General features: G+C 50.6%; 1 long non-coding RNA gene across 3 annotated transcripts in view; it reads left to right on the top strand.

Annotated features, from left to right (window-relative positions):
* Positions 1 to 22001, top strand: part of LOC141578843 (uncharacterized) — a 39845-nt gene that overhangs the window by 5229 nt on the left and 12615 nt on the right. Inside the window, exons 2-3 of one of the 3 annotated variants that reach the window (XR_012509608.1) lie at positions 1553 to 13811; positions 17219 to 17296. This is a non-coding gene — a long non-coding RNA (uncharacterized LOC141578843). Of the gene's footprint in view, positions 1 to 1552; positions 21539 to 22001 lie in introns of those variants that run through there. The other 2 variants (XR_012509609.1, XR_012509607.1) reach the window with 2 other exon arrangements.

The raw sequence follows: 22001 nt of genomic DNA, 5'->3' as shown, positions 1-22001 counted from the left end.
TTACATGTATTTTTAATCTTAACATTAATAAATTGGTACCATCAAGCCCATTTTATAGATGAGGAAACTGAGGCCCACTTTACATAACTTGCCCCAGAGAGCCACACCCAGAGGACAGTGAGGTCCAGATTGGAATCTGCAGGTCTAGTGCCCCATATGGCTCTGGCTGATCCTCCTGCGGCATCCAAATTTGGGGCAAGAACATCATCTTTACATTTACATACATTACAAAGGAACTTTTAGAAATGGAAATTCTTGGCCCCACTTTAGACAACACAGAATCAGAAGGGATTGTGTTGCTCGGACAGCAATCTAGTAATTAGGTTTATTTATTTAGTTTTAGAGGAGGTACTGGGGATTGAACCCCGGACCTTGTGCATGCTAAGCATGTGCTCTACCACTTGAGCTACACCATTCCCCGTCCCCTCACCCCCAGCAATCTAAATTTCAACCAGCTCTCCGGTGTTTTCTGACTTCAGCTAAAGTTCGGGAACCATTGCCTGAGAGTCTGCAAAGCAAACTAAATTCCTAGAGTCTCTCATTTAAACTGACATTCTGGTATCATTCGGCCCATTTTACAGTGGGAGTAACAAGTCTCCCTTTGCCAGATATAACCTACCAGGGAAGTGGAAGAGATGGGCCTGGAACCCACAGTTCCTGCCTGGGACCCACAGTTCCTGCCTGGGACCAGCCTGCTGACCTAGGTGGAGAGGGGGAGGGGCTCTGAGATGAGAGGCTGGGTGCGGTGGGGGGGGGGGGGACCCGCTTCCCTCCTTCTCAGTGGAGGAGGCGGGCCGTGTTTATTGTTCCTTCGGAGATGCCCCAACCCAAGTCGACATAAATAAAGCCCAGCCTGGCATTTTGAGTGATCGGTTTATTAATACTCGTAGGGCGCTGCCGAGGCGGATCGCAATAACAAAGGCGGCCTCGCCGCCGCGCTCCATACGGGAGGCATCATTATGTAATTGCTCCGAGGAGGAGCAGAGGGCTGGGCGTGCCTGAGGCTCAGGGCGCCCGCGGCCGCGCGCGCGTGGCGGGCGAGGGGCTCGGCCGGCCGCCGGTGGGGTGGCTGCTCCTGCAGGGCGCCAGGTGGAGGGAGCACCTCCCGAAGAGTCTTCACCCCGCGATCTCCTCCTCCCACGCCCTAGCCCGCGGCCGCGAGTTACGTAACCCCTGCATGGCTGAGTGCAACCCTCCGCCCTGGGCGAGGGCCCCCCCGGGCAGATCCCCAGTCCCCGAGGCTGAGCCAGGACTTCCTCACCCCCATCATGGCCTCCGGTCCTTGCCTCCACCCTCGCCTGGAGTTGAGGGAGAGAAAAAAGACAACACTTGGGCAAAACTACGTGTGCAAAAACGGTGCTTCGCATATCAAACCTCTTTGATGTGGCCCGTTTTACAAATGGGGACCTGAGGCCCAGAAAAGGGCTGGCTCATGCACCAAGAATTCCAACCCGCGAATATGTTAGCTCCAAAATCCACGTTTTTTCCCTGGTACCCCCAAGGGTTTTTCTAACCATCGTGGATCCATTATTGCCTCTCTTTCCCCATTTAGGGTCCAAGTGCCAGGATGCTGGGGATAGGATGGTCTCCCCATTAGGAAACGGGATTCCCACGGGCAGTGCCGCAGCTACGATGCTGATGTTCACTGAGCACATGGTGCCAAGGACCCACTGTGGCTGTTTGGGTGAGTGGGGATCAGCACACTAGGCCCTGCCCCCACACTCCCCACCACACCCAGACCCCAAGAACAAACCTTGCCACACCTGGAACACTCCAGTGCTTCAGCCTTCCTGACCTTTGCCCAGGCTGGGCCATCTGCCAGAAATGCCCTCCTTCCCTCCACGAGGCAGTCTCATTTCTGGGAGGCCGTTCCCAGCACATCTCCCATCCCATCACACATGTACCAGGATGCCTTCAAGACTGTCTCTCCCAGCCCCGGGAGTACCTGGTGACTGCACCTGACACACTGCTTTATAGGAGCTATTGTTATCTGTCTGCTTCCATTAGACCACTAGCTCTGGGATGGTGGCCTGTTTCTGGCTCATCCCCACGGAGCTGTCCCTTGAAGCTGGCACACAGTAGGCCTCTCCTAACACTGGGTGTATTTGAGGTGAGAGGTGCAACCCTCAGATGGATTTAATGACTGTCTTGGTGACCATCTCCAGACGCTGGCTCTTTAGAACTCTATTGCCCTGACTCTGGCTATGCCAACTCCCAGCTGTGTGGCCGTGGGCAAATTTGTAGCCTCTCTGGGCCTGTTTCCCCACTGATAAACAGGGATCATGGCACCCCCAGTCTCATGATGCTAGTTAGTGGTTATGGAGCACTTACTCTGTACTGGGCGACTTCATAGACTCTGCAGCCAGTCCTGAAGAAGTAGCCACTGCCATCATCTCCACTGTGTAGATAACTCTCCCAAATCACCAGCTGATAAGGGACAGAGCCTGGCTTCAAACCCTGCTCTCTAGGCCTCCTGTGTTTCTAATCTCCCTTTTACAGAATTATTTTGACAATTGGATGAGAAATAGTTAAGGACCAGTATACAATAGGTGCTCAATGATGTGTGTACCCCTCCATTCTAGCTCCCAGGATAGATCTCCCTTTGGTCCCTGCCCCCGGGGCATTCTGGGAGCTCCTTTGTGGGGGTGGGGCTGAAGGAAGGGGTTGCAGGAAGACCTGGCAGAAGGAAGCGTTCTGCTTTCTGAGTATGAATAAATTATTGTTTTATATCCTTATATTAAGAGAAAGGCACAGTGTGCATTTGCCAATCGAAGCGTGTTGAGCTGCAGCTTCCCTGTGTTTTGCCAATTGCTAAAATGAGTTTTCAGCCCAAGGCAGTAAACAGAAGCCCACTCTCCCTGGCTGCTCCCGCAGTCCCAGGGTGGGGAAGAGCATCTGACCCCAGCCAGGCTTACAGGGTGAGTAGGTAGGTGTCAGAAGGGATCCTGAGGCAGGGAGAGAGTGCCTGTGTGTCCCCTCCAGGTCGTGAGGACTTCAGCACTGCTCTGAGCCTCCGTTTACACAGATGAAAATGGGCCCATTACTAGTGCCCGGTCCATGTCACAAGGTGGAAAAGTCACGGTAAAAATGCTTTGTATTCATGAATCATCTTGTTGTTGTTGTTGTTAATATTGAGAGCAGTAAGAGGACTCATCTCCATTTTGCCTCTTCAATGCAGCTACATCACCTATGCTAACCGGCTACCCAACCCTAACCCAAGCCATTATCATCTCTCCCTGGGGCTGCTGTCTTTCCTCCTAACTGGTCCCCCAGCTTTTAACTTTGCCTCCTCCAACTCTCCACTCATCCGTCCAAGAGAGCTTTGAAAAAGTTGATCCGAGATTGTGAAACATGGCTTTCCTGTTGCTTCAAGTAAAATCCAGACTCGTCACTGTAGCCAGCATGGCCTTGCAGCCTCTGACCTACTCTCATTCCCTTTGCTCCAGCCACACCTCATCCATCTTCCTAGTTCCTGTAGCTACTGAAATTTTTCCACCTTGAGCCCTTGGCCCATGCTGTTCCTTCTACCTGGAATGCTCTTCCCATAGCTGCCTCTCTGTCTCTCTGTCTCTCTCTCTCTCTCACCACTAGTGTCAGCTAGAAGGTCACCTTGGAGAGCCTTCCCAGCCACCAAGGCACAGTTGACCCCCATCACCCAACTGCTTCAGCTGTTCACTACCTTTATAGCATGTGTCACTATCTACGATTAACTTTCCAGTTTTAAATCTGTTTCTTTTATCTGCTTTCTCTAGAATACACTCTCCTTGAGGATAGAAACTTGACTTGTCTCACTCATCATTGTATCCCCAGCACCTTATTCTACACATACTACATGAGAGAGAGAGAGAGAGGTATTGAGAATAATTATTACTAATAAATGACAGTGTAGAGCAGAGACACCGGGTATTCATCCTATTGCCGAGGGAGTGTCGCAGTGCACAGCCTGTGCAGCAGTAGACAGCAGCCCAAGGGTAAAGGCCATCATAGACCTGCCACTTCATTTTGCAGGATTGTAAATGAACTTTATATTGCTCAAGCTAAAATGAATACAGGGATGTACATACAGAAGATGAGTGATTTTTGCATCAGAGAAGCTTGGTAATCTGGTAGAGGAGACAGACACCCGCGCAGAAGCTACTCCCAGTTGCCCTCTTGTGCATCACTCTATGCTGCGTCGGGACCTGTCCTGTGTGCTGTTCCCTTTGCTGGATTGCGCATCCCCCACCACGCCCCAGTCTTCATCTGCCAGCTCTTGCTCATGCTGCTTTATCTCAGCTCATTTTCCCTGGAAATCTTTCCTGACTTCTCACCTGCACCCCCATACTCAAGCCGTCCTCTACAGCCCCCCTTCAAGGGCACTGTTGTGGATTTCAGAGCTAGGTTCTGAGTGCCCTGGGCCAGCTGAGAGCTACTTCCAGGCAAGACTGTCTGTTCGCTGCTATACCTTTGTGCCTAGCTCAGTGCCGGCACGTGGTCGGTGTCTGAGGAGTGTGGGGAAAGTGTTGGGGGGACAAGGGGAGACTGTGAGAGCAGGGGTGGGCTCAGCTGCCCCAGCCCAGGCCTTAACCCCTGGAGTCCAAGAAGCCTGAACTGGACCTCTGGTGGGTGCAGCTAACCCCTGAACTGCCCGCCCCACCCAAACACCTGCTGTTGCCACCCCTATCCCCCAGCTCCTACTTTCCCCCGCCCCCACCAGGGGTCCAGGGCAGCCTGGAAGATGGCAAGAAAACTCGCAGCCCCCCTGGCCCCTCCGCTCTGTCCAGTCCTCCCACCTCCTCTCTTTTTCTTTCTTTTCCTTTCCTTTGTTTCATACTCAGCACCTTCCCCTGGCCTGGTGAATGCAAACTGGAAAAAAAAAAAAGTCCCACTCAGTGATGGTGGCGTCAACAGTGAAAAATAACCAATTTAAGGAGTAATCGCTGCTGTAATGATTGCTGAAGCCCTGAGTCACTGCAGAAAATCAGGCTGAGGCTCTGGGACTCCCAGGCTCCCTGAGTTGTGCCACTTGGGTTGTCTAATACCCAGGACTTCAGCATCTCCATCTGTAAAGTGGAGGAAATAATACTGGCCCAAAGGAAGTGACAAAGGGTTGCCTTAATCTCATGATTCTCCCTGGGGCTGCAAATCAGAGGTCAAGGTGACACACCCAGCCAGTGTGGGAGTCATCATGGGACAGTCTTCCTGTGTGGGGCCAGGGATAGGAATCAGTGCGGGGCGTGGAGTGGGGTGAGGCAGAAAGGCTCACAGCTTTGAGGCTTGGGGAAAGGCTTTCTAGAAATAGTAACATTTAATGAGCTAAAAAGGATGAAGGGGAGCTCTGGAAAGTGATGAAAAGTCATCCCTGGGAGAGACTAGAGACCTCTTCTGGCCCCACACTCTCATTTTACAGATGGGCAAACTGAGGCCCAGGAGGGCTTGTGGAAATTGCTCAAAGCCACCCACCCATTAGTGGCAGGGCCCAAGTTAGATTGCAGGTGCCTTGGCTCCAATTCCAGTGCTCTTTCTTCTGATGTCACACTAGCTTATAGCGACAATAAGGGCAGTGTGTTGAATGCTTACTATGAGCCAGGCTCTGTGTTAAATGCCTTCTCTGCATGTACTGTTTTCTTTCATTTTTGGATAATCCTGTGAGGTAGAATTAGAATATAGGTCCTGTTTTACTTTAGTAAGTTTCAGAGAGGTTAAATGACTTCTTTAAGGACACACAGCATAGCGATCTTAGCCCTGAAGTCCCTCCCAACTTCTTCATTCTCTAGTACCGGCTTACGCCAGTGGTTCCAAGAGGAGAGAGCAGCTTCTGGGCTGCGTCCCTGGGGGGCTGCCCTCCTCTCTCCCCTCTAAAGAGGATTAGGGATGAGCCCCTTCCCCAGAGGGGTGAGGAGGGAGCCGGGGCTTTCACTCAGAGCCCCCACAGGAAGAGAAGTCTGATGGTCAAGGAGAAGAGAGGCATCCATTTCAAGTCCCCATCAATGAGAGTCTGCCTTGCCAGGGCCCATCTGAGATAGATACCAGGCTCCACTGCTGAGTGCCTTGCAGCTTCTGGGGAGGAAATTGGGTGGGACTGGGGAAAGTGGGGAGGGACCAGACCCAGGGATGAGAGTGTAGCTCTCAGTGGCTGGCCGGCCCGTCACCCAGACCCCACATTGGGTGGGACCCTGACAACAGCGAGCTATCTCTTAAGAAGTGGGGATGTTGCTCTGGGCACCACAGAAGCAAAGCCACCAATAAAATGAGGGGAGATGTTTTTAAAGAATTTAATTTTGGGGGGAGGATTGTAGCTCAGTGGTAGAGCACATGCTTAGCATGCACGAGGTCTTGAGTTTAATCACCAGTACCTCTATTTAAAAAAAAAAAAAGTTTAAAAAGTATAAAATAAAAATTCCCACTTAGTAAAAGAAGAAATGAGAATTACAGACTCAACAAAAATTATATAAAAAAGAATTTAATAGTTTTAAAAAATGCGAAGTGCTATTGTCATCATGGGATTTCCTTACAAGTTATTTTAGAGTTTAGTGTTTTTATTTAGGATCGCACTAGGGATAAAGGGAAACACTATCATCTTTTCAGGACTTGGGCCTTTAAGTGTTATAAGCTGGGGCAGGGGAGGAGTGGCAGGAGGGTCTCAGGGCCCTTCCTGCTCTCCCCCGGGAGAAAGGGCAGGGGACTGTTGCCTGAAAGTCACTAATGAAGGCCTGGCTCTGGCAGGACCTTACTATGTGAAATTTACTTTGTGAAATTGTGTGCCTTTTGGGGCCTCAATTTCCTTACCTGTGAAATGGGGATAATTACTCCGGTCCTGCCAACATCACATAATTTTAACTACTATTCAGGCTAGAAATAAACAGAGAAGACAGCCAGGATAGCAGCATCTGAGAGGCCTTCTGGGAATCGCCTGGAGAGTTTTTCAAGAGTGCAGATTCACAGGCCCCTCCCCAGACCTTCTGGGTCAGACTCTAACCAGTCCTCCCCAACCCCAAGTCATCTCGATGCGCAGGCAGACTGAGGACCACAGCTGAGAGGCGGTGAGCACTCATCAGGAGCGAGAGACTCGGGTTCCAGTCTTGGCCTAACCTCTGAAGAGCTGTGTGGCCTCAGGCAGGTGGCTGGTGCCGTCTGTGTGGACCCAGGGGACTGGCCTGAGTGGTGTCTGAGGGCATGGCCCTCTGTGCCTTTCTGAATGGTCAGAGGTGGGGCTGGCTGGGCAGTGGGAGGTGAGGAGGGCATTGGGCCTGGCATCAGAGGCTCAGCGAGATAGGGGCTCTGGACCTGGAATCAGGCACTGACCACTTCTGTAAGAGGAGGGCAGACCCTACCACTTCTGGCTTCCAGCTGGGTCTCCAGCCTCCATGGAGGGATGGCAAGTGGGCCATCTGCTGAGGCCTGGGCTGGGGAAGCAGGGGATACACAGGCAGAGCACTGAATGGCCTCTCTGTTGGGCCCCAGTCTGAAGAACAGATGGCCTAGGGGCCCCCAGTGGGTGAGGGGGTGGGCCGAGGCCAGGCCTATCCCCTTCCCCCCTGCCAAGTCACAAAGTCCTCCCTTCCTGGGAGAGGAGGTCCCCACAGGCCACTTACAACGAAAGCAGCCAGGAAGAAGTGGGTTTAAACGGGATTAGCGGGGGCCCAACGGCTGGGCTGCTGGGAGAGGCCTGAGAAGTGTGACACCTGCAGCCTCAGCTGAAGCCAGGACTGTGGCCACCCGGTGGGGGAGGGGAGGGGCTGTCACAGCCACATCTGGCCCAAGAGAGCTTAGGGTTCACTCTGTCTAACCCTCTCCCACCAGTTTTGCCAATAGGGAAACTGAGGCCTGGGAAGGGGCAGAGACCTCGCTCTACCTCACCCAGCACGTGAGTGGCAGAGCTGGGAGTGGAACCCAGGCTTCCCAATTCCCAGGTTGAGGCTCTTTGTCTCACACCTCCCCCTTCCCCTCTGCAGTCCCCTCCTCCCTCCTCCCACCCCGTCCTCCTTCTTCCCTTCCCTGCAGTCAGGCCCAGGCTGCCTCCCTCCACCTGTGTGTTTGTTTGAACTTTTTCTCCCGCAAATCCTTTAAGACCCAAGTCAAGTTCCCACTTTGGGGGGAACCTTCCAGTCCAATCTTGGAGCCTAAACGTCTGAAGTGGGGGGCCCACCCTGTTGGCTTTGGATGATTAAGGCCAGTTCCTTTCATGGTAAAGAACTAACTGAGATCCAAAGAGGGAAAGATGCTCAGAAATTGTCCCCCCGCCCCAGTCATTCTCCTGTGCTTCAGTTTTCTTTAAAAATACATTAAAAAGAGCTTCACTTCACCAGAAGCTGTCAAGGAATCTGGTTTAAAAAAAGTCCCTTTGGGTCTCTTTCTTGAAAAGAGAGATTTTCTCCTGCTTTCTCTCCAAGGTTTCCCAGAGGGTTGGATTTCATTTCTTTTCAGAGGCAGGTGCTGAGCTGGAGAAGCTGGGGTCGGTGCCAGCTGAGCAGCCGCACCTGCCGACACCGGGTGGGACCGGTGCTCACGCCTCCCCTGTGTGCTGTGTACGAGCTAATCACAAGGTGATTGAGCCCTGCAAATTGCCCCACATTGGCTCACAAAGAGCAGTTGGGGTGGGGAGGGGAAGGGCCATCACGCTGTGGATGGAGAGACCGAGGTGTGGTCCTGACTCCACTGTTTACTACCTGTGTGAGCTTGGACCGTCTCTGAGCCTCATCTGTGCCTCCCTGACCTGTGAGGACATCCCAGGAGGGTTGTGTGAGCACAAATTCCACTACCCAGAGAGGGCAGAGTCAGGCCTCAGCCTCTGCACCTCAAAGGGGCCCAGCCCAGGTGAAGGCACCCTTGCCCTCAACAAACACACACCTCCCAGGTGCCTCAGTCCCCTGAGCCAAGAGAACTCCAACTATCTTTTCACCTGTGCTGCTAGCAGTGCGCTCTGTCCTGACCCTGCTGTGTGTCTTTAGGTACGACCCTATCCCTCTCTGACCCCCTGGGTTCTCAGCCCTCAGAGGAGGAGGGTGACCACCTCACTCTTCATAGCCTCTTCCGGCCCTTGGAAGACCACTCCAGGCTTCCTCTGAGCACCTCGGATGGGTACGGCTACATCTGGCCTCCCTGGTGTGAGGGAGGCCGGAGAGGTCTGAGGCCAGGGGAGGGGAAGCTGGTTCCCCATATCCGGGAGCACCTAGCTGTGGCCAGAAGACAAGCCCCGTCCAGCTAAACATCTGTAGATCCACCCAGACCTGATCCATTCATTTCATTATTCATTCACTTAGCACCTACAATATGCCAGGGACCGTGCTGGGCTCTGTTCACATAGCAGTGGAAAAGGCAGATGTGGGGCTCCCCAGTGGTCCCCAAGCTTATCATATGGGAAAGAGACAGCAAACAGAGTCCATAAACAGATTTACATAGTGACAAAATGTGATTGAGGCTTTAAAGGCCATAGAGGATCAGGGAGACAAAATAATTGCAGAGGGGAAGTGTAGTAATAATTTTTAGATGAAGAGCTGACCCTTGCTTCTCTGAGGGGTGACAGTAGAACTGAGACCTGAGGATGAGAAGGAGCCAGCCACGTGTTGTCTTGGGTGGAGGTGCACGATTGGGCCAAGCAGATCCAGGAGGCCCTCCTGGCAGAGGCAATGGGAGATGGGATGAGGGCAGTGGGGGTGCAGGTGAGATGGGAGGAGCAGCCAGACCAGGTAAGAAGTCTTACTTTTTCCCCAAGACTCGTGGGAAGCCATGGGAAGCAAGGAAGAGGCAGTGGCTTGATCAAATCCACATTTTCCATATTTTCATAAGCTCCTGCTGGCTACTGTTTGCAGTAGAGATGGTTGGGAAGTGAGGGGGGTGGGGAGGAGCCTGACACAGAGGTCTCTAGAGTGGGGTGCGATCACCCCAGGAGTGTGCAGGGTAGTTCTGTGAGGGGAAAGGAATATTAAAAATTTTTATTTCTATTTCCATTTCATCAAAAAAAAAAAAAAAAGGAAAAGAATTAAGTTTCACCAGTATTTATAGATTGATGCTGATGTCTGTATTTGTTTGAAGGAAGGCTGCGATTGGACCACACCAAGAGGCTGGCGGCCGGGCCTTTTTCTTTGCTGTGAGCATTTTGAACAACTGTTCTCTTCATGTGAGACCAGTTCTGCAGGTTTATGGTTTAGAATACCTTTCAACTGATTTTTTTACCTAGCGGACAAGGGACTAAAAAAAGCAGAAATTCCACATATAAGTAATATCATACGGCATTTTTCTTTCTCTTTCTGGCTTACTTCACTTAGAATGACAATATCCAGGTCCATCCATGTTGCTGGGAACAGCATTATTTCATTCTTTTTATGGCTGAGTAGTATTCCATTGTATAAATATACCACATCTTTATCCAGTCATCTGTCAATGGTCATTTTGGTTGTTTCCATGTCCTGACTATTGTAAATAGTGCTGCTATGAACATTGGTGGAACCATACTACATACTACAATAAAAGTGTTTTTTTTAAAAAAAAAAAAAAGGCAGGAAAAGGAGGGACAAAAAAGAAAAGTTAGAAACCCTGAACATAACGTAAATACTCGAATCCAGAGTGAGGCACGGTGTGGGCCCTGCCTTCGTGCTGGGTCCGCTCCAACAGCCACAGGAAAAGCAAACACTGAGATGATCCAACTGGGTCTAACAAGATAGTGGTCCCCAAAGTTCAAATATGAGTGAGAAGACAATTTGCAATAGGAATCTATATCCACTATTATTATAAATGAGCTTAACTATAAGTATAGATTTTTGGGTTGAAATCTTAGTTAATGATGGCACAAAACCACTCACAATTATTAAAACATTTTATTTCTTATTAAATTATTAAGTTGTATTAATTTAAATAATTTATTATAGGTCATTTATCATGAAGTTATTAAAACATTTTAAAATATTATTTTAATGTGATTGAATCAAATTTATCTTTAAATTTATATTTTTGTGCATGTTTGATAACATTCATAATACATTAGGACAATGATGCAGGATTATTATTTATAAATGAATAAATATGTTGAGTAGTTGTGATCAAAACTTTTTGCTGTGAAAGACTAGGAATAGACTTACCATATGACTCAGGAATCCCGCTCCTGGGCATATATCCAGAAGGAACCCTACTTCAGGAAGACACCTACACCCCAATGTTCATAGCAGCATTATTTACAATAGCCAAGACATGGAAACAGCCTAAATGTCCATCAACAGGTGACTGGATAAAGAAGATGTGGTATACTTATACAATGGAATACTACTCAGCCATAAAAACCGACAACATAACGCCATTTGCAGCAACATGGATGCTCCTGGAGAATGTCATTCTAAGTGAAGTAAGCCAGAAAGAGAAAGAAAAATACCATATGAGATCGCTCATATGTGGAATCTTAAAAAAAAAAACAAAACAAAACAAAACAAAAGCAAAAAACAAACAAAGCATAAATATAAAACAGAAATAGACTCACAGACACAGAATATAAACTTGTGGTTGCCAAGGGGGCAGGGGGTGGGAAGGGATAGACTGGGATTTCAAAATTGTAGAATAGATAAACAAGATTATACCGTATAGCACAGGGAAATATATACAAGATCTTATGGTAGCTCACAGAGAAAAAAATGTGACAATGAATATATATATGTTCATGTGTAACTGAAAAATTGTGCTCTACACTGGAATTTGACACAACATTGTAAAATGATTATAAATCAATTAAAAAAAACCAAACTTTTTGCTGTGTTAAGGGCATGAGCCAAGTTGGTGGAGACTCCTGGGCTACGATGTGAGGGGCCCAGGATGGGGGTGGCAGGGGCAGTGATGGTGTCCTGCGGGAGGTGACTGTCCAGGGGGTGCCACGGCCCCCGGGCTCAGCCTGCTGAGGGTGAGGGAACCTCTCTTGGGAATGCTCAGGTTCCCATCGGCATCCACACCATTTCACTCCATGACAGCGCCTGGGAGAAACACTTCCCCCCGCCCCTGGCCCAGGCTTCCGTCTGGGAATCCTTTTTTTAACTCCCCAAATGAAACAGAAGTTCATTCCTTTAAAGGGTAAACGGCAGATCCTGGCAAGGCTTTCTGATTATTTATTCACTGCCCAGTAATAGAAGTGAATGCATATCCTGGCTGGAGGAGAGGGCGTTTCTGGTGGCTGCACAGGGCACTGGAGCCCTGGAGGCCGGGAGCTGGCCCCCTGCGGGGTTTGCCTGCCAGCAACTTCTACACCAACACCCACTTTTCCGTCCTGTCCTTACTGGGCACATTGTTTCTGAGTATTTCTCTACAGCATCTTGGAAAGGTGCTCATGATACTAACTGTGTCTGCTGTGTGCCAGGCCCCGGGTCACACATGCAATCGCTCTTTCTTCCTGGGAGCATCAGACCAGCAGCTCCTCTGGGGGAAGATGCCTCCCTGCCTTTCTTGTTGCTTTGGGGTTTAAGATCCTCCGCAGGTACCACACTGTGGCCATCTCCCCCGCTCCTCGCCATACACCCTGGGTCCAGCAGACCTGGGGGAAGATGTGTCTGGCTGCCTGCAGCTGGGCTAAGCCAGGCTTCCAGCCCCAAGCAGCTCCAAGTCCTCTGGCCAGAGGGTCAGGATACCAGGCTCCTTCCTGTCCAATTCCTCCCAACTCTCCTTTTCCCAAAAAGGTTTTCACAAACTGCAGAGGTCTTTGGATGCCCCCAGATGCCCTAAATTGGGCCATCCGGCTGCCCGCCTCCTTTGTCCCCATAGATCCCTGTCTGTTTCTCTTTGTCACCACGATCCAGCCAGAAAGCTCCCCAGAGCATGTTCCCACTCCTGTTCCCAGGCAGCAGTTTCCATGTTGTTGGCATCAGTACACATTTATTAATAAAATGAGCAAAGTAACCAAATGCTTTGGCAGCTCCTGACGTTTGCCAGAGGCTCTCCGCATGCCCAGTGGCACCAGAGGGCCGAGATGGGCCCTGGAGAAGAAGTCTGTGGGGAGCCAACGAGGGACAGGTGCCTGACCATTGGTAAGACCTTCTGGAATGTACAGGGCTGACAGGCCCCCCACTGTCTTGGCTCGGGTGGCTTTGGGGAAGGGAAGCCATGACAGGGGCAGAGTGCCCTGCAAATGGGGGACCATCCTCAAGAGAGCCCCACCCAGCCTTCCTCCTTAGAGAGAGGGCCAGGCCAGAACCACACCGCCACCCCACATCCCTCCAGAGCCCTAGGGAGCAGAAGAGAGTGGGTTATTGCCCACCCACCAGCGGAAGTGCTCTTTTCGTAAATAAGGCTACTTCAGTATTCAAGTCCTGCCTCCTCTGTGGGGCCGTTGCCAGATCACCTAACCCAGCTCCCCACTTCCAGATCACCTGGGATGCTACAGCCATTGCAAACGCATCACCGCCTCCTTGGGCCCATCCTAGACGCATGGAATCTCTCTCTACAGTCAGCCCTGAGAACCTGGTTTATCACATGTTCTCCAAGTGCATTTATATGTAGTCAGGTCAACATTCAGGAACCACTCATTTAACCTCTCAATTTTCACAACCCCACCAAAAAAAAAAAAAAAAACTGGGAGTGAGGTGAGGAAGAAGACAATTGTTTCAACCTTTCAGGGTCATTATGAAGATTAAATTGGAGAACTGTATACAAAAAAATACCAAAATCTAACTAGCATTCATTAAGATTGCTTTGTATTAACTCATTTAATCCTCATCACAACCCTAGGAGGTAAGCACCATATTAAGCCCATTTCACAGATGAAGACATTGGAGCTCAGAGTTGTTAAGAAATTTGCCTGAGGCTGCACAGATGGTAGCAGCTGAGATCCATCCACTTCTGAGCACAGTTCTCGGAACATAGTAAGTACTCATTCATTGGTGGTTTATTTAAAAGGGAAAAAAGGGAGCTCAGGTCTGTTGCTCAGTCTCGGGTAGAGGATGTTGTCCTTGCCTTGCACCCAGAACATTCTGCCCCACCCCTGGTCAACCCAAAAGGATCTCCTTTGCAGAAGCACCCCAACTGCCCACATCTGCAGCCAGAGCCCCATTCCCTGCATCACCAGGTCCCAGGAGAATTGAGGGAGCCGAATCCAGTGGGATCCCTCTGGTACCCACTACACCCACTCAGCTCTCGGCCATTTTACCTGAAGCCAGTGGAGGCTCTCTTATCAGGTGGGAGAGGGAACATGCTTTATGCTTCCTCAGCTCACGCCTGTGCATTCAAGTTCACAAGTGATGCTTTTCTTAGATCCGCGCGTCATTTATGCTAGCAGAGTAAATCTGACACAAGGGAAGATTGTCAGGGAGCGAAGGAATGTGTGTTAAGCCAGGCGATGGGAGGGGACGGGACTTGCACGTGTTGTCTTGTTTTGTCTTCCCAATTGCCCTGCTCAGGATATCTTCAGAACACTCCCTCCATTTCATAGCTGAGAAAACCTAGGCGCAAATGTTAAGCAACTTGTGATGGTAATAAATCATAGTTCACATTTATTGAGGGCGTCACAGGCATCGATTCACTTCTTTAATTCTCACAAGGACCTTTTGAGGCACCGCCATTGTCCTCACAGAGAAGATAAGTAACTTAGGAAGTGACAAAGCCAGAATTCAAACCCAGGTAGGCGTGGGTCCAAAATACTTTCCTCTGTCTCTAAAGGTCATGGTTTTAGCCTTTCATAACGTCTTTTAGATACTGGAAACTTGTGCCCACGTTTAATCAAACTCTCTCTTACTAATAGCCCCGGATTTGTAATAAGGAGCATTGGGTTTGAACCCCCACTTGCTGTGTGACCTTGGACAACTTGCTCCACCTCTCTGTGCTTTGGTTTCTTCATCTCAAAAAGGGGAAGAGTGATCCTCATTGACATTACTGACTTGTGGGGATCTACGTGGAGAGACACTGCACGTGCAGATGCACACGCAGGGACTGTGTGAGGACTCGCTCTCATTCAGCCACAGCTTAAAACACCTTCCTCCTGCTCTGCGTCACATTTACTTGCTATTTCGGGTCAATTCAATACAACAAATGCTAGTTGCAGCTGGTACGCTCAGCTGCACTGAGTTTCAGGGGAGCAACGGGAAGTAGGGCCCGCCTGGTGCCTGCCCACCTGCCCCAACATCTGTCCTTGAGTCTGCTCTGCAGCCAGCCTGGGCCACCTCCCAGCTGTCTTCACACAAGCCTTCCCCAGTCAGGTCTCTCTCTCTCAAATGCTTCTTCTCCACGGCTCAAATCTCCCTTGTCCTCTGAGGCTCAAGTTCAACCTTTAGGAACCCCTCCCTCATTGATCAGGCCCTCTTTGAACTCTCTCTCCTGTGATCTCCTCCAGGCAGGCCACAGCCATGTGCTCAGCCAGTCCTGGCCCTGACATTGTGGTGTGTGGGGTGCGGGGGGGAGGCCTTGCTAACTAACCAGAACCCCACTGCTCTGAGTCCCGCAGCCTCCAGTACAGAGCTCAGCCCGCCCGTTCGGAGCAGACCCATCCCAGGTCAGCCGCTCTACCCTGATGCCAGCGTGTCTCTTCCCCTTTCTGTGCCCCAGCTTCTTACTCCGTAAAAGTGAGGATAATAATGGTATCTACTTCATAGTGTTGTTGCGAAGGTTAAACGAAATAATTCATGTAAACGGCTATGCCCAGGGCCTGGAGTATAGGAGGACCTCGATAAATGATAGGCAATAATAATGATAAGGATGAAAGTACTAATTCCAGGATGGGGTAAAGCTTTAGCTGATGAATTACAGATTGCTTGAGACCTTGGGTCGGTGGAACATTTTAAAAAAGGTTCTTTATGAAATAATGCCATTTGCAGCAACGTGGGTAGACCTAGAGATTATCATACTAAGTAATTAAGTCAGACAGACAAAGACAAATATCATATGATGTCGCTTATATGTGGACTCTAAAAAAATGATACAAATGAATTTATTTACAAAACAGAAATAGACTCACAGGCATAGAAAACAAATTTATGGTTAAGGGGAAAGCACGGGTTGGGGGAGGGATAAATTAGGCATTTGGGATTAGCAGAGACAAACTACTATATATAAAATAGATAAACAGGGTCCTGCTGTATAGCACAGAGAACTATATTCAGTATCTTGTAATAACCTATCATGGAAAAGAATCCGAAAAAGAAGTGATACGTTGTGTGTATAACTGAATCACCTTGCTGTACCCCCAAAACTAACACAACATTGTAAATCAACTCTACTGCCAAGGCCAATTGAAAAAAAGGTTCTTTGTGGGCTGTTGGCCAGGGTGGGGATGGGGAGAGGTGGATTTGGAGGTAGGTTCCTGGCCACGGCCACTCCTGCGGAGGGTCTGCACAGCCTAGGAGTGGAAAGCCCCCCAGTCTCTATAGCAACTTCTCCCTCCCCAACCCCAAGGGAGGCTGTGGGATTCTACTGCACAAAATACCCTAGCGAGGGGTAATTTGACTCAAGTTGGACCCGTGACCTAATCTGGGCCAATCAGTTCCCTTTCTCGAACAGAACATCAGGGTTTGGGAAGGGAAGGCGAGGTGAGGACACGGCCAGTTGGTGTGTCTGCGTGGCTGGGTCAGAGCCAGAAGAGTGGCCCCAGTTGGGGCAGCTGTGGCCTCTGAGGAATGGAGACTGCTGCTTGGCAAAGAGGGAGAGGAAAAAAGCCAGCTGGCAGAGAGGAACTGAGACGAGGCGGGAGAGACGGTCCCCATGGCTCCGGTCCCGGCTCTAGCCTCCCCAGGCCCAAGCCCTTCCTGCCAGCCCAGCCTGGAAGACAGCACTTGGGACTCATTAAGAAGTCCCCACTTTGTGCTGAATCCAGCTTGAGTTGGTTTCTCTGACTCATAACTCCGGAGCCCAACCAGTACAGCCCTACGTCCATCCAGGCCAGAAGACACCCAATGGGGGAGCCCCCATCTCCAGGGCTCATTCATCAGAAAGCCTGGGAGAGAAGATCTGGGAATGGGAGCATTTGGTCTCCTCGGGTTCTCGGGGATGAGTGCAGAACTGGGGCTCTGTAACCCAGGGAGCTGCCGAGACTAAGGACGGCCCTCTAACTGTCTGAGCATGGGGCAGCAGCTAGAGCCCATACTTGCTTTGATATGTGCTGTTTTGAACCATTTCTGCAAACTTGATCCCAAGACAGAGCCCTCGCTTACAGACGCCTAATGATAACCTAAGCATGGTTCCCAGTTATTCAGCTATTTAGAGATGCAGGCTGCCTTGTCACCCTCTGGGAAGTCTTCCCGGACCTTCCTGTCAGACCAACGTGGTCTTCTCTGCATCCTAGACCTCTTTCTACTGTGGCTGTCACATTCCCAAAGCAAGCAGACTGCGGACAAGGGCAGAGCACGTGCTTCAGAGTGAGGTAAGGTGGGGTCGAATCCCAGCCCTACTACCTGTTTCCATTTGTGAAATGCGGGTGGAAATCTCCCTGCTGGGTTGTTGTAAGGCCCTTATAATACCACATACCTGAAGAGCTCAGCACAAAGCCTGGCATTCAGTGAAATTTCAAAGAAGCCCATTTGTTACTGTTATTATTTTGTTTATACGAGTCTGTGTTCCCCACTGGACTGAGAGTGCTTCGAAAAGAGAGACAAGAGCTATTTATGGCTGCAGTCTGATATCTATAGTAAATACCTGCCCGGGTACTGATGCTTTTTTATGGATCCACAAGCTTCCCTAAGAGTCCCAAATAGTGATGCAATTGACGTGGCAGCTTTCTGCCTGGGCCCCACGTGGGATTCAAACCCAGGTCCAGCTGAGCCCTAGGCCCAGTTCTAGCCCCTTCTAGCCCCCCACTTGCCCAGGCGGTGTTTCTGCTCAAGACTCAGTTAATCCCAAGCTCACCTGGAATGAGCTGGGCTGTGGGGCCTGGTATTCTGCCTGAGCATCTACCTAAGGGTCCCCATCTCAGGTCTCAGGGTCCCTCTCTCTCCCAAGTAGGGCTCTGACTTTGCTTCGGAGATCCGTCTAGGCTGTACATGAGTCTCCTTTGCAGCCCTGCCACCCCTCCAATTCTGCCCTAAGCCTCATCTTTAGTACAAGGTGCCCTTTGGCTGCAGGGGAAGAGAGCCTTTAAACAGCACCATGGGCGGGGGGTTCAAGTCTTCACAAATGTCATGAGTTGGTACTTGATGGACCTGAGCCTCTTTCTTTAAGGCTTCCGAAGCAGTTAACAGGAGCCAGCCAAGCCCACAGTCCTTATAATTGCCATCGCCCGTATCATTTAAATGCTAGGGCTTTCCTGTAACCTCAGATTTCACCTTCCAACCCTGCATCATCCCAGCCCACCACAGGTGACAGTCTTAATACCTGTGATGCTCAGTATGGCAATGGGATCCTCACTGCATCTCACCAAGTGATCCACTTCCAGAATGCCACCTGTGCTCTTGCTCTCAAGGCCACTCTAGTGCCAACTGTCTTAGCGTAGGTTCCCCTCAAAACAGGACAGAATGTAAAGACATGTGTACAGGAAGTTGATTTTGGAGGTGATCCCAGGGAGCAGAAATGGGGGACCCATACAACTGAAAAAAGAAAAGTCAAAAAGCCAAGCTACCAGTGCATCACTGGGTCACTGCTGTGGATGACTGGGGCTCAGTGCTGCTGGGACCTTCCAAAAGCAGTGGATTAGAAGGACCCTGGAACTTGACAGCCAGATGGCAGGCTGGCAGAAGCATTCATCCATCAGCTCCCGTACCCCGCGGGTTGAGGCGGGTGCAGTGGAAGCCAACTTCCCTCCACACGTCCTCATTCTGAGTGGACTCCTGCCAGCAGCCCATGTTGGGCACTGCACAAGCCCTAGGGCAGAAAAAGAAACATACCTCCTGCTCACATGAGGCGAGATGCTGTCAGTGCAAAGTGAATTGATGCCCAAGTAGAACTGTTTGCCACAGCGTGGCTGAAAATAGAGGTGCCACTGAGCGCCTGGGAGGCTGTGAATGTGGACCCTCAAGCCAGACTGTCTAGCTTCAGATTCTTTAGCTGTGCTCTGTTTCCCTCTGCTTATAAATGGGGCAGTACTGAGAGGAAAATACTTGACTGGGTTGTAATGAGGTTAATGAGAAAAGGCACACGAGGTGCTTAAAAACATTGCCCAGCTCATAATAAGCCCTTAATAAAGAGTGATTTCTATTATCCTCGTTTTGCAGTTAAGGAAACTGAGATGTAATTTCTAAGGGATGGAGAGAGCAGGGAGGAAGAGAGGAGTGGCTTCATTTAGACTTCACTCAAACCTCCAGAGAAGCCTCAGTTTGCAACTCACAGAATAACCTGGTATTTGCAAGCCGGGCCCCTTGCCCTTGCCATGTTTCTACGCCCACTTCCCCTGTCACAGGAGGGGCAGCAGGAGGGGAAGGAGATGCTCTTTCTTCCCCTAAACATGCATTCTTGCTTCCTCCACTCCAGCTAAAGGGTCGGTAGATTCCTTGTGATGTCACAGCTGGTTGCTATGGAGACCAGGTTGCTGAGAATGTCAATCTGTGTCCATGAGGGGCACAGCAATCAGCATCCCAGCTGGGCCCAGGCGGAGAGGAAAATGAGGCACCCTGGGGGGTCTCATAAACACCTCCCCCTCGTGCCCCAACACATAGATGTGCACAATGGAGCCAGCAGGCCCCCAACACGTCCCTTGGCCCACCCTGCTCAGTTGAGATCTGACAACATACGTTTGGGGGCAAACAATCCCAGCAGCCAGCAGCAGAGTGACATAGTCAACATCAGCCACTGTCCCCGCCCGCTCGCCCGGGTGGAAAGGTGCCGCTGGCAGGCGACGGTGGCATCCTGAGCGTCCCCATGGCAACACTGAGGTCAGACCTCACTGCGGTGACCTCACTCTGGGGCCACTAGACTCACACTGGGCTGTCATTATCACCAAGGGAAGTGCAAAAACTGTAAGGAGGCTCTTCAGAAAAAATGATTCTGCCCTCCTAGGGTAGTGGCTCTGGGTGAATCCATCCCAGGCCTCATCTGGTTTACAGGGAGGAAGAGGCTGCTGGGCTGGGGACGGGTTTCTCCCAGGGCACAGCTGGGGTCACAGGAAGTGGCTTTCCTGCCTCTGAGGACACAGACAGCCTCTCTGGAAAGGGCTCTCATCACCCTTTAGCTGGGTCCCTGGGTGGTGCTTGGGGAAAGTCTTCTGGGGGGATAGGCAGAGGCAGGGGAGCGCCCAGCCCTGCCCCTTCCCTGGGCCAAGCCATGCTTGCTCCTGCTCACCTCACCCACCTGCCCGTGTCCCGTCCTAGCCGGGCTCCTCCCCCCGCCCCCCAGCCCAGGGCCCAGCTGCAGCACCTGCTTGTTCAGGATGCTTCGTGGGAGATTTCCCCTTTCTTGCGCTGGACCCTGGGAGGAAACAGGTACTCCTGACCTCGACCTTGACTCTGCAGCTGGGGCGGGCCCTACATCCCGCTGAAGGCTGGAGAGAAACCAAAAAGTTGTCCTGGGTGCCAAGCTCATCACCACCCCTTTCTAGAAGTGTGGCCTTGTCTAGTTCCCTCTCAGATTCATTTCCTCGAGGCGGTTGCGAGGCTTAGATGGCCCCGTAAGTGTTCACATCCTTCTCCCCGATTCCCCTGCCTGGATCCCCAGATGCCATCTCCTGCCCCAGAGGCACTATGCTCTGTCACCTGTTGCTTCACCAGAGCTGGTGGGTTTTCTGTACCTTGTTCTTGCCGGCTTGGTGGACGTGTCTAACTAAAGTTAGCCCAGAGCCCTCTCGCCTGGTCCCTTCCACAGAGGAGAACCACCAAGGGTGGCTCTGTGTTAGGATCTGTGATGACAGTCCACAACCATTACTCTATTGAATTCTTGCCACAAGCCTGTCAGAGAAGCATCACTAGTCCCATTTTAGGAATGAAAATAATGGAGACTTACAGAAGTAAGGTCTCCTGCCCAAGGTCACACAGCCACCACAGCTACCATTTATTAAACTTCTCCCTTTGGTTGAGTTTTATACTAAATTCTTTATACGTATTATCTCAGGATGGAGGAGAAAGTTCAAAGCCCGAACTCAGGGCCAGCCTGCCTGAGTCTGAGTCCTTCCCCTGCCTCTTAAAATTTCATCTGTGTGTAATATAATGTTATATGTCAATTATACTATTTTTCAAAAGACTGTGTGATCTTGGGCAAGTTACTTAAGCTCTCTGTACCTCAGAGTCCTCATCTGTAAAATAAGATAGTGACAGTGCCTCCCTCATAGGGTTGTAATGAAGATTAAATTATGAATACTAATGCTTACAACAGTGCCTGGCACAAAGTAAGTGTTATATAAATAGTGTTCACTGAAAATGAAAAAGAAAAGAAGGGGCGGAGGTGAAGAAAGCTTCACATCATCTCTTCAGGTAGAGTACTGTTTTTAATTGCATCTTGTGGGTAAACAGACTCAGAGAGGTGAGTTAATGTATCTGAGGTCACACAGGCTGTGTGGCAGGCCTGGGATTGAAGCCTGGGGGTCCTGGCACTGGAATTCCTGTTGGTCCTACCCTGCCAGGCCACCCTGCTCTGGAGGGGACAGCAGAGATCCTGCCAGAGGGCTAGAAAGGGTGAGTCCATGGGGACTCTGAATGGGGAGAGGGCTGCCTGGAGACCCAGGAGGGGGCCCACGCAGGGGCAGGAGGACCTTAGGGGCTGGGGGATGGGGGAGGGTTGGGAGGACTGCAGACACTTACCAGGACCCAGCATCCAAAGTTCCTGCTCCAGCTGAGTCGGAGAAGGAGCCATGTCTCCACTAGTCCCTCAGAAAAGCTGGGCACCGAGCCACACCACCATGCTCCCCAACTTATTGTCTAGATGAGCTTGAGCCCTTGTAAATCCTTGAAATGACTGTCGTCACAGGAAGCCCTCAGAATGTTAGGAGCTGCTAGCTTTGCCCATTTCCTCCTCAGGAAGCCTGGGAGGCTAAAGGGAAGTGGCTTCCTGACTGTGGTCCCAGAGCCACATCCAGTCAGCTGGGGGATCTGGGACAGATCACTTCCCTGCTCTGAGCTTTGGTTTCCTCATCTGTAAAATGGGGACAATAATAGCACCTAATCTTTCACTGCTGGTTTGGGAGGGTCCAGTGCTAGCACGTATATGAC

This window comes from Camelus bactrianus, chromosome 10, assembly GCF_048773025.1.
Source record: "Camelus bactrianus isolate YW-2024 breed Bactrian camel chromosome 10, ASM4877302v1, whole genome shotgun sequence".
Taxonomy (NCBI): Eukaryota; Metazoa; Chordata; class Mammalia; order Artiodactyla; family Camelidae; genus Camelus; species Camelus bactrianus.
Note: the sequence above shows the minus strand (reverse complement) of the source record. Positions and strands in the feature narration are given on the sequence as shown.